Here is a 13259-nt window from a genome sequence, read left to right on the forward strand (position 1 = left end):
CATGTAACATCAAACATAACATCAAAATGCATCTTATATTCCAGCCCTTACAGAAAAACCACATGATTTCAACTGACATTTTATGTGAAATCATGTGAAAACCATGTGAAAATCATGCCAAAATCACATTTTCACATGTGTAGTTTAATGTTATCACATTATCTTCACATAAGATTACATGAAAACATGTTTTTGGAACACTTCCCGTGTTCACATGTGAAATTGATGTGGTTTTTGCGTATCTGACTGGATAGGATGGGTGATTCAGCAGAGGACAGAGCGAAGCTGACCAGCCAACAGGAACTGTGTGTCCGTGACAAGCAGGCCACCAAACGCCCTGCAGTTCCACACTCAAGGTTCTTAATAATGCTTTAAAATGCACATGTACGATTGTGCTTGTGTAATGGGTTGAAAACAAAGTCATTAAAAACGGACACTCCTTTATTATTTATTTCCCCCCCAATTTGTTTATGTATTTGTCTTAATTAATCTAAATTGTATTTTCTACATACTTTAGCGTTAGCAGTCCATCAGGCCAATAGTTGGCGCTGTTGCACTGTTGTAGCAGGAGAAACAGCAAGTTCTGGCCAAGCGCTCACCATTCTGCTGAATAAGGATCAGAACTTTACTGAGCTAAACTGGGTCTGTTCTTTTTACTATTACAGGTATGTAACAGAACTTCCAAACGTTCAAATATATACACAATATGTAATAACATTGTAACGGTTTTGACTTGAGGTTATAATTTATAGGGGTGCCAGGTAGGTTGTGCCTACCAGAGAAAATATTAGTTTCTCCTTTTAGTTTGATAGGGAATGAGTCCCATCTGGTCCGTCAAGTCTACACCAATACAAAGGACTCATGTAAATGTCAGGATGGAAATACACGTTTCATGAACCCTTAAAACAATGGAAATAACTTCAAAACAACTGTATTCTTTTGCGTGGATGTATTAACAACATAAATGATCACACACACAACAATAAGGAGCTTTAAACAGCTCTGGTTCCTTCAGAAATGTCCTCTACCTCGGGCCTAAAAAGAGTCCAGCCCGGTAAACAAGTTCAGGGAACTCAAGTGACCTTAGTCACGCAATGTTTGTCCGTCATACAGTGTAGCGTAAACCCAGTGTCCATCATACAATGAAAAGAACAAATATTTTACCACACCTTTCAATAAATCCTCAACTACAACTAACTACATAAATCATCACAGTATTAATGCTATTTAACAACTCTGTCAAGGTATTATCACGTTAGGAAAGGTCTTGTTTTGGCTTTGTGTCGAACTGAGTGAGAGAAGAATGTGATTTACATTGAGTGAGAGTATATGTTAGCTTGATGCTAGCTGAGGTAAAAAACGATTTACGAGTCACAGAGACTATGTTTACTGAGTAGCTTACTTGTACTGGATTTTGTCTAGGAGATTTGTTATAAAGAATCCATTTGTTAGGGATTTCTGAGTTGGTTTTTTTTGTGTAAAATTGTGCTCACTAGCTGGTAAACTGGCCGAGCACGCTCAGTCTGGTGGACTTTTAGTGCATACAGTGAGAGAGAGACGATTTTCTGGAGGTGCCACTATCTTAAAGCTGAATGTATTGTTGTCAGTTTTCTATAGAGGTAGCGGTATATAGAAAAACATTCAGTTATGTTTTCATATATAGGTGTTTCTATTGTATGAATGTGAAATACATTGTGGTTTTCATGTGAAACCATACACTAAGACAGGGTTATTTGTGGAACATTTTTGAGTTGTGCTTTAGGTAAAGTGCATTTATGTTGTGTAATTTAAAATGTGCACTTGTTTGATGTGAATATTTTCAAAGTACTAACAAGAAAATAGACAATTGAACAAGAGAAAAAAAACATTCTTCAGAATAAAGAAAGCGCCAGAACTTTGCAGACGTAAACTTGTGTCCGTTCTTTTTACTTTTGCAGGCCACCTCAGCTACACATGCACTCTGTCTGCACACGCATCCACGCATGCACATACACACGGACAAACACACACTAATGTTCTCTCTCTTGTGTTTGTCAGCAGTTCATCGTGGCCCTGTCGTTCGTCTCCTTCACCAAAGCTCTGTCAGGGACCTACATGAAGTGTGCCATCACTCAGAGAGACACTTTGACCTGTCCAGCTCTCTCATCGGACTCATAGACTGCAGCTTTGAGATGGGTATCAACAATAACATTGAGTTACTTGAGAATTCATGTAGTAAAAACTAGATACAGACTACAGTATGATCCGTTTTTCTTGTGGTTCAGAGTCTGCTCTCAGTACTGTCCAGTTTTCTAGTTGTTCCTATGAATTGATTGACTTGCGTTTGTCCATGACTCTACTGTCAATCCCCTAACATTGTTTTATGTGCTGCTATGTTGTTGCAGCCTAGTATCCAAACTGATATGCCATTTTTAGTAAAAATAAAAAATGCGCATGGGTGCAGTTTCTTGTCCTCCTCGTTCCGCTGTGAAAGGACCGCACCAGCTCCGGTGTCCGAGGCGTCCACCTCTACCACAAAGGGACGAGTAGGGTCAGGATGAACGAGGATGGGTCCGGAGTTGAAACGTCCCTTGAGCTCTATGAATGCCCTGTCAGCCTCGAGATTCCAGCAAAAACCTGTTTGAGTGAGGTGGGACAGGGCCGTATGTGTTCCGGAAGGGTTTTTGGAGAAGATCAGGATGTCGTCGAGGTAAACAAAGACGAACCCATTCAACATATCCCTAAGAGTGTCATTGATCAATGCTTGAAAGAATGCCGGTGAGTTCGATATTCCGAAGGTCATGACTAAATACTCAGTGACCACTAGGGGTGTTAAAGGCAGTTTTCCACTCATCTCCCTCCCTGATTCTCACCAGTTTTTAGCATTGCGGAGGTCCAGTTTGGTGAAGAATTGGGCTCCTAGGGCCAACTCCAAGGCGGTGGACATCGGGTAGGGGGTAACGATTCTTGATCCTAATCCTTTTCAGCCCTGTGTAATCGATGCAAGATCTGAGGTTTGGGTCAGAGACAGAGAGACAAGGGAAACATTTAGACAGGCAGTCCAATTATGATATTTTTTCCACTAATTGGTCTTTTGACCAATCACATTACATATTTTCGCATCAGCTCTTTTTCAGAGCATATCTGATTGGTCAAAATACCAATTACTCAAAAAAACAACTGAATTGGGCTGCCTGTCTTAACGAAGCCATAGAAACCTGGACATGCTCCAACTGAAATGTTCCATCCTGTCAGTATTGATGTTGAATGGCATTAAATACTATTTTTTTTGTTCTCTCCCATCCCCTGTAGGTTTGTTGAACATGAGTGGAAATGAAACTCCAGCACACTGGCAGCACTAAAGACGTGTGAGTATAACTTTTCCAGGTGAGGTGAACCTGCCTGTGGGTGCGGTGGGGATATTCCTGGGAGGTCTACTGATGAAGAGGTATAAGCTTGGCGTTGTGTCTGGAGCCCAGCTGTCTTTCGTCACCTCCTTCATGGCCTACCTCCTCCTCCCTCTGAAGTCTGGCACTAAGTGTGACAACGTTAAGGTGGCTGGTCTGACCGTGTCCTACAACGGGTAAATATGACATCTGATTGGTTGGTTTGTTGGGGGGTGTGTCGGTTGATAAAAACAAAAGTTTTGATCAGTGGAATATGAGGGAGAGTTAGACCAAAACACACATGGGCCTCTTCCTGGGCTCCCTCTTGTGGGAATATACAGTATGGTTGTTACTGAGCCAGGATTCCTGGCTGTTTTGTCACTGTGCCTATGTCAATGATAGTTCAGCAACAATTATTTAAACATCATTATTCCCAGCCATTTTCTCAGTCCCCCAGGTCCCCTGGTGTACGATGGCAGCCTGTTGACAGAGTGTAACAGAGACTGCTCCTGCTTGGCTGGGGAGTGGGACCCTGTGTGTTCAGACAATGGCATCACCTACACCTCCCCCTGCCTCGCAGGCTGCTCCAGCTTTACAGGTTACGGCAAGAACACGGTACCAATACTATTAATGTACTGAGTGTACAACACATTCACAGGGATGCTGGCCCATGTTGACTCCAATGCTTCCCACAGTTGTGTCAAATTGTCTTTTGAGTGGTGGACCATTCTTGATACACACGGGAAAATGTTGAGCGTAAAAAACCCAGTAACGTTGCAGTTCTTGACACAAACTGGTACCCCTGGCACCTACAACCATGCCCCGTTGAAAGGCATGTAAGTATTTTGTCTTGCCCATTCACCCTTTAGATGACAATCCATGTCTCAATTGTCTCAAGCCTTACAATATTTTTTTAAACCTTTCTCCTCCTCTTTATCTATACTTATTTAAGTGGATTTAACTAGTGACATCCATAAGGGATTATAGTGTTAACCTGGATTCACCTGGTCAGCATATGTCATGGAAAGAGCAGGTGTTCTTAATATTTTATACACTCAGTGTAACTCATTGGCACTGACATAAGTTATTTTCAACCATGAACTGGGGCCTTGTTGAGGCCTTATCTAAGTAAGTAATTGCTGATTGACAATAAAGTATTATTTTGATGTATGGAAAAAAATATGGTATGCAATTCCTATGTAGAGAAGGTTCTCTCTGGTAGTTGTTCAATATGATTTCAACTTTTACAGGGCACTCTTTTTTACTTTTCTTTATTAACAAATATCATCAAACAAAAGAGGAATAGTCACATGCAAACAAGCGTACTAACAAACTATTTACATTGCCAGGAATCCTAAACAAACAAATCATATTCCTTAAGACTACAAGTTTTAATTGCCTTTTTGTTTTTCATTTTAGTTAGTGGTGCCATATTGTTTAAACTCATTTATAAAGTGAAAAAGTTAGGTTTTGAATTAGACCATTTGCATTTGTGAATATGAAATTTACCTAGTATTATTAGCAGTTGAATTAAATATGCTACATCTTTATCTATGTCAGAAATTCTGAAATAAATCATTATATCAAAACCATTAAATAGTACAACCGGTCCTATTTATTTTGTAACAAAATTCTGTTTGTCAATCCAAAACATTCTGCTATAAATACAGGTAAAAAACAAATGCAAAATGGTCTCCTTCTCCATTCCACAGAAATCACAGTTATATTCAATATTCAGCTTGTGTCACACCCTGACCATAGAGAGCCCTCGGTGTTCTCTATGGTGTTTTAGGTCAGGGCGTGACTAGGGGGGTTTCTAGGTATTATATTTCTATGTTGGTGTGTGTATATGGTTCCCAATTGGAGGCAGCTGATAATCGTTACCTCTCATTGGGGATCATACTTAGTGTGTCCTTTTTCCCACCTGCGATGTGGGATATTGTTTTGTGTGAGTGCCTATGTGCGCTACGTGTTTCACGATCGTTATAGCTTTGTTGTTTTTGGAAGTTTCACTATTATTAAAATGTGGAACTCTACTCACGCTGCGCCTTGGTCTAATTATTCATACGACGGTCGTGACAGCTTGAATCTTTCCAAAACATGTTTCACAGGACAAATTCTATGTAACATTTCAAATGAAACTTCCTTTACTTTGTTACTGATACAATATTTGTTAGCAATTTTCCATGCTTTCCCCCATTGTATATCACCATAGATATCTGACCAAAATAATATTGCTGAGAGAATTGTAGTATCACAAACAATATTCCTAATATGTTTATTACTACATTTATCTTTGTTAATATTGCCAATGAATATATTTTCATGTAAATCTGTTACATCAAGTTTAAAATTTGAATTTTAAACTTATCAAGAAATTCCCCATATGAGAGAAGATATCCATCCTTATTCAGTAACTGACCAACCAAAATTATTGTGTTCTCAAACCAGTTATGAAAAATACTTATTTTTAAATCGTATATCTTCGTTCCATAAAAAGTATCTGTGGGTAAAAATTGTGTTTATACGCTAACATCCAAGCTAAAATTGTCTGCTTATGGAATATGGCCAACTTTACTGGGATTTTATCAATATCAAAATTACATCGAAGCAAAATTCTAAACCACCAACAGAGTCAAATAAATACTTAGGGAAGACATTCCAAATACTGTTCTGGTTCTTAACATACTTCAGAATCCAATTTATTTTAAAAGTATTATTTAGAGTATTGAAATCTAAAACCTCAAGACCTCCTTGTTCTTGGGTATTAGTGAGAATATCTTATCGTAGATAGTGAGGCTTGTTACTCCAAATAAAATGATAAAGAATCTTATCTAAGTCCTTTACAATTTTAGGGGGTAAGCCAAGTGATAACGAGACATAAACCAATATGGATAACCCTTCAGCTTTGGAAAATAAAACCCAACCGTATAACGAAATATCTCTCATCAACCAGAGGTTCAATTTCTTATTTGTTTTCTCAATAATGGGGTTAAAGTTCAATTCAGTCCTTTGTTTTTCATCCTTGGATATAACAATTTCAAGATAAGTAACCTTATCTTCAATTGGGATACCATATACTTCCTGTAAAACAAAATCCTTGAGTGGAAATAAGACTGACTTATTGATAATAATTTTCAAACCTGAAACTAAGGAAAAGTCTTCAATACAGGAAACTGCTTTAGAAACCTCATTCCTGTCTCTTAAAAATATGGTGGTATCATCAGCCAGTTGACATAGTTTAAATTCTTGCCAAGTGCTAAAACACCATAAATTCCCTTTCTTGATATGAAAGGCCATAATTTGAGTAACCAATAAAAATACAAATGGACTAATTGGGCAGCCCTGCCTAATGCCACGGCCAATATCAGATCTTTGGGATGTCCCGCGAGCTAATTTTACAGAGCTAGTACAACCACTATATAACGTTTGGACTGCTTTCAAAAAGTAGTCACAAACCCCAAAAAACATATTGCTTTGAACATAAACTCATGTTCTACAGTGTCAAAAGCTTTAAAAAAATCAACAAACATAAGAAAACTATCATCAAGGATGAGGTCATTATAGTCAATCATATCTAAGATCAACCTGATGTTATTACTAATGTGTCGAGCATGCATAAAACCAGATTGTTCATCAATTATATGATGCAAGCCTCGTTTCAACCTCTTAGCAAATCCAAGGGCAAATAATTTCCCATCATTATTCAACAGGCTAATGGGTCGCCAGTTGTCTGTATAAAGAGTATCCTTATTAGGTTTGGGAATCAAAGTAATTACACCTTGCTTTAAGGAAGCCGGTAACTCCCCTTTTTCTATTGATTCTGGAAACATAGCAAGAATGAAAGGAATCAATTTATCATTGAATGCTTTATAAAACTTGCTTATAAACCATCATTTCCAGGGGACCTATTGTCCTTAAGGCTTTTAATACAGTCTTTTATCTCAATTTCAGATAACGCATCATCACAAAAATCCCTGAAATCATTATCTATCTTCTTAGCAATGTTTGCTACATTGTCTAAGAAAAGATCCATATTGGAAGTTGGCTGGGCTGATGTATACAGATTCTGATAAAACTGGGCAACATGCTGAGAGATTTCTTTTGGATTTTCATTGGGAGCATTATTAATCATTAATTTACATATGGAAGTCTTTTCGCCTGCCTTTTTTTCTAAATTAAAGAAATATTTTGTATTTTTCTCTCCCTTTTCCATCCATTTTCGTCTTGACCTTACAAACGTTCCACGGGCCTTTTCCTCGTAGATACAGTCTAACTGCATTTGCAATGATGATAGCTCCAGTAATTCCTGATTAGTTAGTTAACTCTTTTTAGTATAATCCATTATTCCCTTTATGATGTCATATTCTTTCTCTCTTGGCACGAGAAATTTCTTTCCCCATTGAAATAGCCAAAAGCCTTAATCAAATTTCATTAGCTCCCAGTGACTTCCAAACGTATTCATAACACAGGCACAATTCCAGTATTTATCATTCATTCCTGCTACTTCCTTCTCTAGTAAAGTCTTGTTCATTTTCCAGTAACCTTTGCTAATTTTTTTTGTTGACAAACCATGCATATTTATCTTTATTGAGATCCCTTTGTGGTCTGTTAAAATCGATGGTTCAATGGAGTCTGTATCAACCTTGTCAGCCATATCTTCAGATATCAGCCAGAAATCAATACGGGATTGTATAGATAAATCTTTAGTACTCCATGTAAACATAATCTTATCTGGGTTCTTATGTCTCCAAATATCTAGAACACCTAACCTTAGACATATATTCCTTATCTCACAAACAGAATTGCTATCCTTAGGAGGTCATATATCTAGATTATCATGTATTAAAATCTCCACCCCATATTACTTTGGCCAATGGGAATTTAGACATAATTTGACTTATTTTCCTCTCAATGTCTCTAAATAAAATACAGTTACTTGACTTGTTATTGGAAGCATAAGTATTTACAACAATGAATTGAACATGGTTGACATCTACCAATAGTATAATCCATCTCCCTGTATTATCTGCTTCATGACTCAATATATGACCCTTAAAGTTGCCTTTTAAAATAGCTTCACCTGCTGACCGATTAGTACCAAATGAAAACCAAATATCATTCCCCCATTGACACTCCCAAAACGCAGTATCTGTGGAACAGGCATGAGTTTCTTGAATGAAATAAAAGTCGGCACTCTTACCCTTACAATACAAAAGAAATAATATTTCCTTTTCAAAATATTACGGATTCCCCTGGCATTAATAGAAAAAACAGAAATGGACATTTACTATCACAGTGACTATATGAAGAATATTAAACTTGTATACGTTCACACGAATCAGGGTCTCACAAAAAGAAAAGTTCTTACTAGTTGCAAATAAAAACAGTCCTTTGCACCACGCAAGTGGTTGACCTAAATTATATATATACATATTTTTATACAATTGCAAATAACATTGTACCATAGATTGGTAAAAACGAATAGCCATCAAGCTAGCTTTAAGTGTCAGTGTGAATTTCCCTGCCATACATTTTTTTTTTAGATATTAAATAAGTTTGGCTCACACAAACAATGCTCTTTCCTCAAGAAATATAAAGTTTTATCAGATGCAAATAAAACTCAGTCCTGCACAACTCACTTGATAAATCCAGCAGTCAACAAACTAGGCGTCAGCGTGAATTTCCCTTCCATTACCAAAAGCCTTAGCTCCGGCAAAGTATGCACTTTTCCCTTCCTTCCTTGCTCTCTCAATCATCGGCCACAGACGATTCCGAGCTTCTTGATCCTCAGGTTGCAGCCACTGGTTGCAGCCACTGCTAGCTAGCCAACTCTACCAGCTAGCAGTACTGTATCATTTTTAGTCAATAAGATTTTTGCAGCGTAAGCTTAACTTTCTGAACTTTCGAGTTGTGTAGTCCACTTGTGTAGCTAGCAGGACTGACTTTGTGTTAGCTAGCCAACGTTTAATTACTTCTGCGTTATGAAAGGAACTAGACACGGACACGAATGATCCATTGGTAGTTTGTTGTAACCAAGTATTGGTGCTAAGCGTGTGTTATTGGATGCTAGTTAGCTACGGCGTCATAGGATACGGTGCACTCGGTGGGTTTCACGGAAGAATACTGTACCAAGTTATCTAGCTGAATAAACTAAGTTTGAGCCTATTCCTGGAAACATTGAACCACTGTAGTTTACATCAATTATAATTTCTAAAGTGGAAGTTGGAATAGTTATATTTGAGTGTTTCAGTGAATGGTTAGTGATGGAGGCCCTGCTCTCTCGTTTCCCCAGTTGTTTAGTTAATTTTCATTCCAATCTCCTTTGCATTAGCGTAGCCTCTCCTGTAGCCCGTCAACTATGTGTCTGTCTATCCCTGTTCTCTCCTCTCTGCACAGGCCAAACAAACGCTTCACACCGCATGGCCGCTGCCACTCTAACCTGGTGGTCCCAGCGCGCACGACCCACGTTGAGTTCCAGGTCTCCGGCAGCCTCTGGAACTGTCGGTCTGCGGCCAACAAGGCAGAGTTCATCTCAGCCTATGCTACCCTCCAGTCCCTCGAGTTCTTGGCGCTGACGGAAACATGGATTACCACAGAAAACACTGCTACTCCTACTGCTCTCTCCTCATCTGACCACGTGTTCTCGCATACCCTGAGAGCATCTGGTGAGCGGGGTGGTGGCACTGGAATCCTCATCTCTCCCAAGTGGACATTCTCTCTTTCTTCCCTGACCCATCTGTCTATATCCTCCTTTGAATTCCATGCTGTCACAGTCATTAGCCCATTCAAGCCTAACATCCTTATCATTTATCGCCCTCCAGGTTCCCTTGGAGAGTTCATCAATGAGCTTGACGCCTTGATAAGTTCCTTTCCTGAGGATGGCTCACCCCTCACAATTCTGGGTGACTTTAACCTCCCTACGTCTACCTTTGACTCATTTCTCTCGGCCTCCTTCTTTCCACTCCTCTCCTCTTTTGACCTCAACCCTCTCACCATCCCCCCCCACTCCCAAGGCAGGCAATACGCTTGACCTCATCTTTACTAGATGCTGTTCTTCTACTAATCTCACTGCAACTCCCCTCCAAGTCTCCGACCACTACCTTGTATTCTTTTCCCTCTCGCTCTCCTCCAACACTACTCACTCTGCCCCTACTTAGATGGTATTGCGCCGTCGCAACCTTTCTCTCCTATTGTAGAGAAAATTGGAAAGAGATTTAACTCCTGGTTTTTAAGAGATCTTTCTTTATCTGGACGTGTACTTTTATCAAAATCTGAAGGTCTGTCCAGATTAGTTTATACCTCCCTTGCCTTGGATGTTCCTCTGTCAGTAACTAAAATGGTTGATACGAAATGATTTAATTTCATATAGAGGAATAAACCACATTATTTTAGAAAAGCGGTAATATGTAGCACCCAATGTGAGGGAGGGTTGAATGCTCTGGATTTTTAAGCCTCATAATATTTCAAATTAAATGAATGCAAAACTATTTAAGAAATAAGGATTACATCTGGAATATCATCCCTAATTTAATATTCCAACAAATTGGTGGTCTAGAATTCTTACTCAAATGCAACTTTGATGTGGGTAAAATCCCTATTAAGCTTGCAAACTTTCATAAACAAGTACTTCTAACTTGGAACCTCATGTACAAACACAATTTATCCCCTAATAGGTATACAATCTGGAATAATAAAGACATCAAATACAAAAACAAGTCTTTGTTTTTCCAGAACTGGTTTGACAACAACATTATTTGGGTTAAACAATTACTGAACAATGATGGACAACTATATGATTATCCAGAATTTATTAGAACACACAATGTTACATTCACTCCTGAGGAGTATCAAATTGTTGTTAGAGCTGTCCCTAAAGGTGCTATTCTTCTTTTAGGAGAATATAACAATACTCCAAGTGCAACTGTTGAGGATTTTGTAGCCTCAATACAATTAGAAGGAATTGACATTGTAAACTATAAATGTAATAACATGTATATAAGGAAACTGTCAATATGTTACTATTCCCTCTGTTAAAATGTACTGGAATGCAGCCCGAGGACAAGTGAACTGGAACAAAGTTTTGTTGTTATCTGGTAAATATTGTATATCTAATAAGGTGAAAGAAGTATCATACAAACTCATTCATAGAATCTACTCTGTAAAGACCTTTATTATACACAGATTTAAAATAGCTATTGATAACAAATGTGTATTTTGTGATTGTGACCCAGAGACTCTTGACCATTTATTTTGGGACTGCTCTTATGTCAGAAGATTTTGGTGTGAGTTAGAAGATTTTAGTTTAAAAGAAACAACTATTAATGTAAATTTGAAAGACTATATTATGTTTTATTTTGAACCAAATGATATGGACCCTGATTTAACTTTCATTGTTAATTTGTTTATCTTTCATGGAAGATTCTTTGTCCATAAAATGAAGTGGGCAGAGAACAAACCCCTTTTCACATTATTTAAGATAGAATTGAAATATTATTTTGAAATGATCAGTAAACAACAAAAAAGCAATACGCACCATAAAAGTATTTAACAAATTGAAAATGAATCTTGATATCAGGGGCGAAAATCTGATATCAACTTTGGAGGGGACAATTACATGACATTTTCTCAAGAGCAATTCCTGAGGGGGACACCAAAAGTAGTGCTGTAACACATAGCCTACATTGTAATATGGTAAATGTATATTGAGGAACCAAAGAAATAAGGTGTTTGCCCGTACTCCTAACTACCGGTACCCAAAACTACACAACTAATCACAACAGCAATACCATTGCCTTTAACAAATCTTAGTTCAGTCACCAGTTTAAGTTGAGAGTGGGGGTATCCATGGCATTTTCCAATTATGTTCCTATTTTACAAGTCAAAAAAATTGAGAACCTTTCATAATGTTGCCAAACAAAGACTCAACAAACTTACCTGAGACTCCCTGTCTCTGCCAGTCTGTCCCTGCATAGCTGTCCCCAACTCTGCTGTCTGTGTGCCATCTGTTGCCTGCTCTGCCTAATGACATCATTGTGAAACATTTCCATTAGAATTTCATTTCTTTCTTATGAACATTTTATCAACTAGTCTGAGATATTAGGCTACTAGGGTTCTTACTTTGCGTTTTGGTGTACTGAAAAATACTCTGATGTCCGTCTTTTATTTTTCTGCCATTTTTCTACCTGACTGGCTGGCTGGCTACACACACACACAGTGTGTAGGTTATTTACAGTAGGAGATGGGCTTCTATCATCTTCTATCATTCTATTTGGGCTTAGATCTAAAAGGTAGCTAGCAAATGTGAAACGGATTAAAATGACAAGAGTTGACAGCTGTATGAGTTCACCATTTACACAACATATGCTGCAACCTTTTGTAATTTTAATAGTTTGTTTCATATTGGCTGGCTTCCAACAATAGCTGAATTTGCAAAGCTAGCGAGCACCAATTCAGTTTCAGTGGTGTTTGCTATAATCTTTGCTACCCGGGTTAAATAAAGGTGAAATAAAATAAATAAATAAAAGTTCCCTTGCGACAAATTAGCTTTTGCAACGAGACCATTAAATATATTTAAGACAATGGTAGAAGAGAGTGTAGTTCTGTTGAGTTTGGACTTCAGTTTATCGCTAACCTTATCACAGGGACTTTGAAGCACTAACTTACATCATCTGCATGCTGATCTTGGAATAGCAAAGATAGCAAAGATCTTGGATAGCAAAGATTCCATCTTTGACGACGCCACATAAATGGAATAGGTACTAGCTAGCTTAATAGTTCATATTTGCGCGCTAGCTCTGCATATTCAGCTAGTGTGTGTGCGCGATTGACTGGATTAACCTTACGTCAGTTACGTTCATTGAGTGCCTTTCAGACAGTAGACACGACCCCTCT

General features: G+C 38.2%; 1 long non-coding RNA gene across 4 annotated transcripts; it reads left to right on the plus strand.

Moving 5' to 3' along the window:
* The first annotated feature begins 153 nt into the window (after window positions 1–153).
* LOC115187589 (uncharacterized) lies at window positions 154–4273 on the plus strand. 4 transcript variants are annotated; one of them, XR_003876091.1, is made up of 5 exons: window positions 154–665; window positions 2038–2175; window positions 2444–2689; window positions 2856–3562; window positions 3823–4273. It is a non-coding gene; the product is annotated as an uncharacterized LOC115187589 (long non-coding RNA). The 4 variants fall into 4 exon arrangements; XR_003876090.1 differs by having other exon boundaries at window positions 2038–2689; window positions 3815–4273; XR_003876088.1 differs by having other exon boundaries at window positions 2038–2689.
* The last annotated feature ends 8986 nt before the right edge of the window (window positions 4274–13259 follow it).

This window comes from Salmo trutta, unplaced genomic scaffold, assembly GCF_901001165.1.
Source record: "Salmo trutta unplaced genomic scaffold, fSalTru1.1, whole genome shotgun sequence".
Lineage (NCBI taxonomy): Eukaryota > Metazoa > Chordata > Actinopteri > Salmoniformes > Salmonidae > Salmo > Salmo trutta.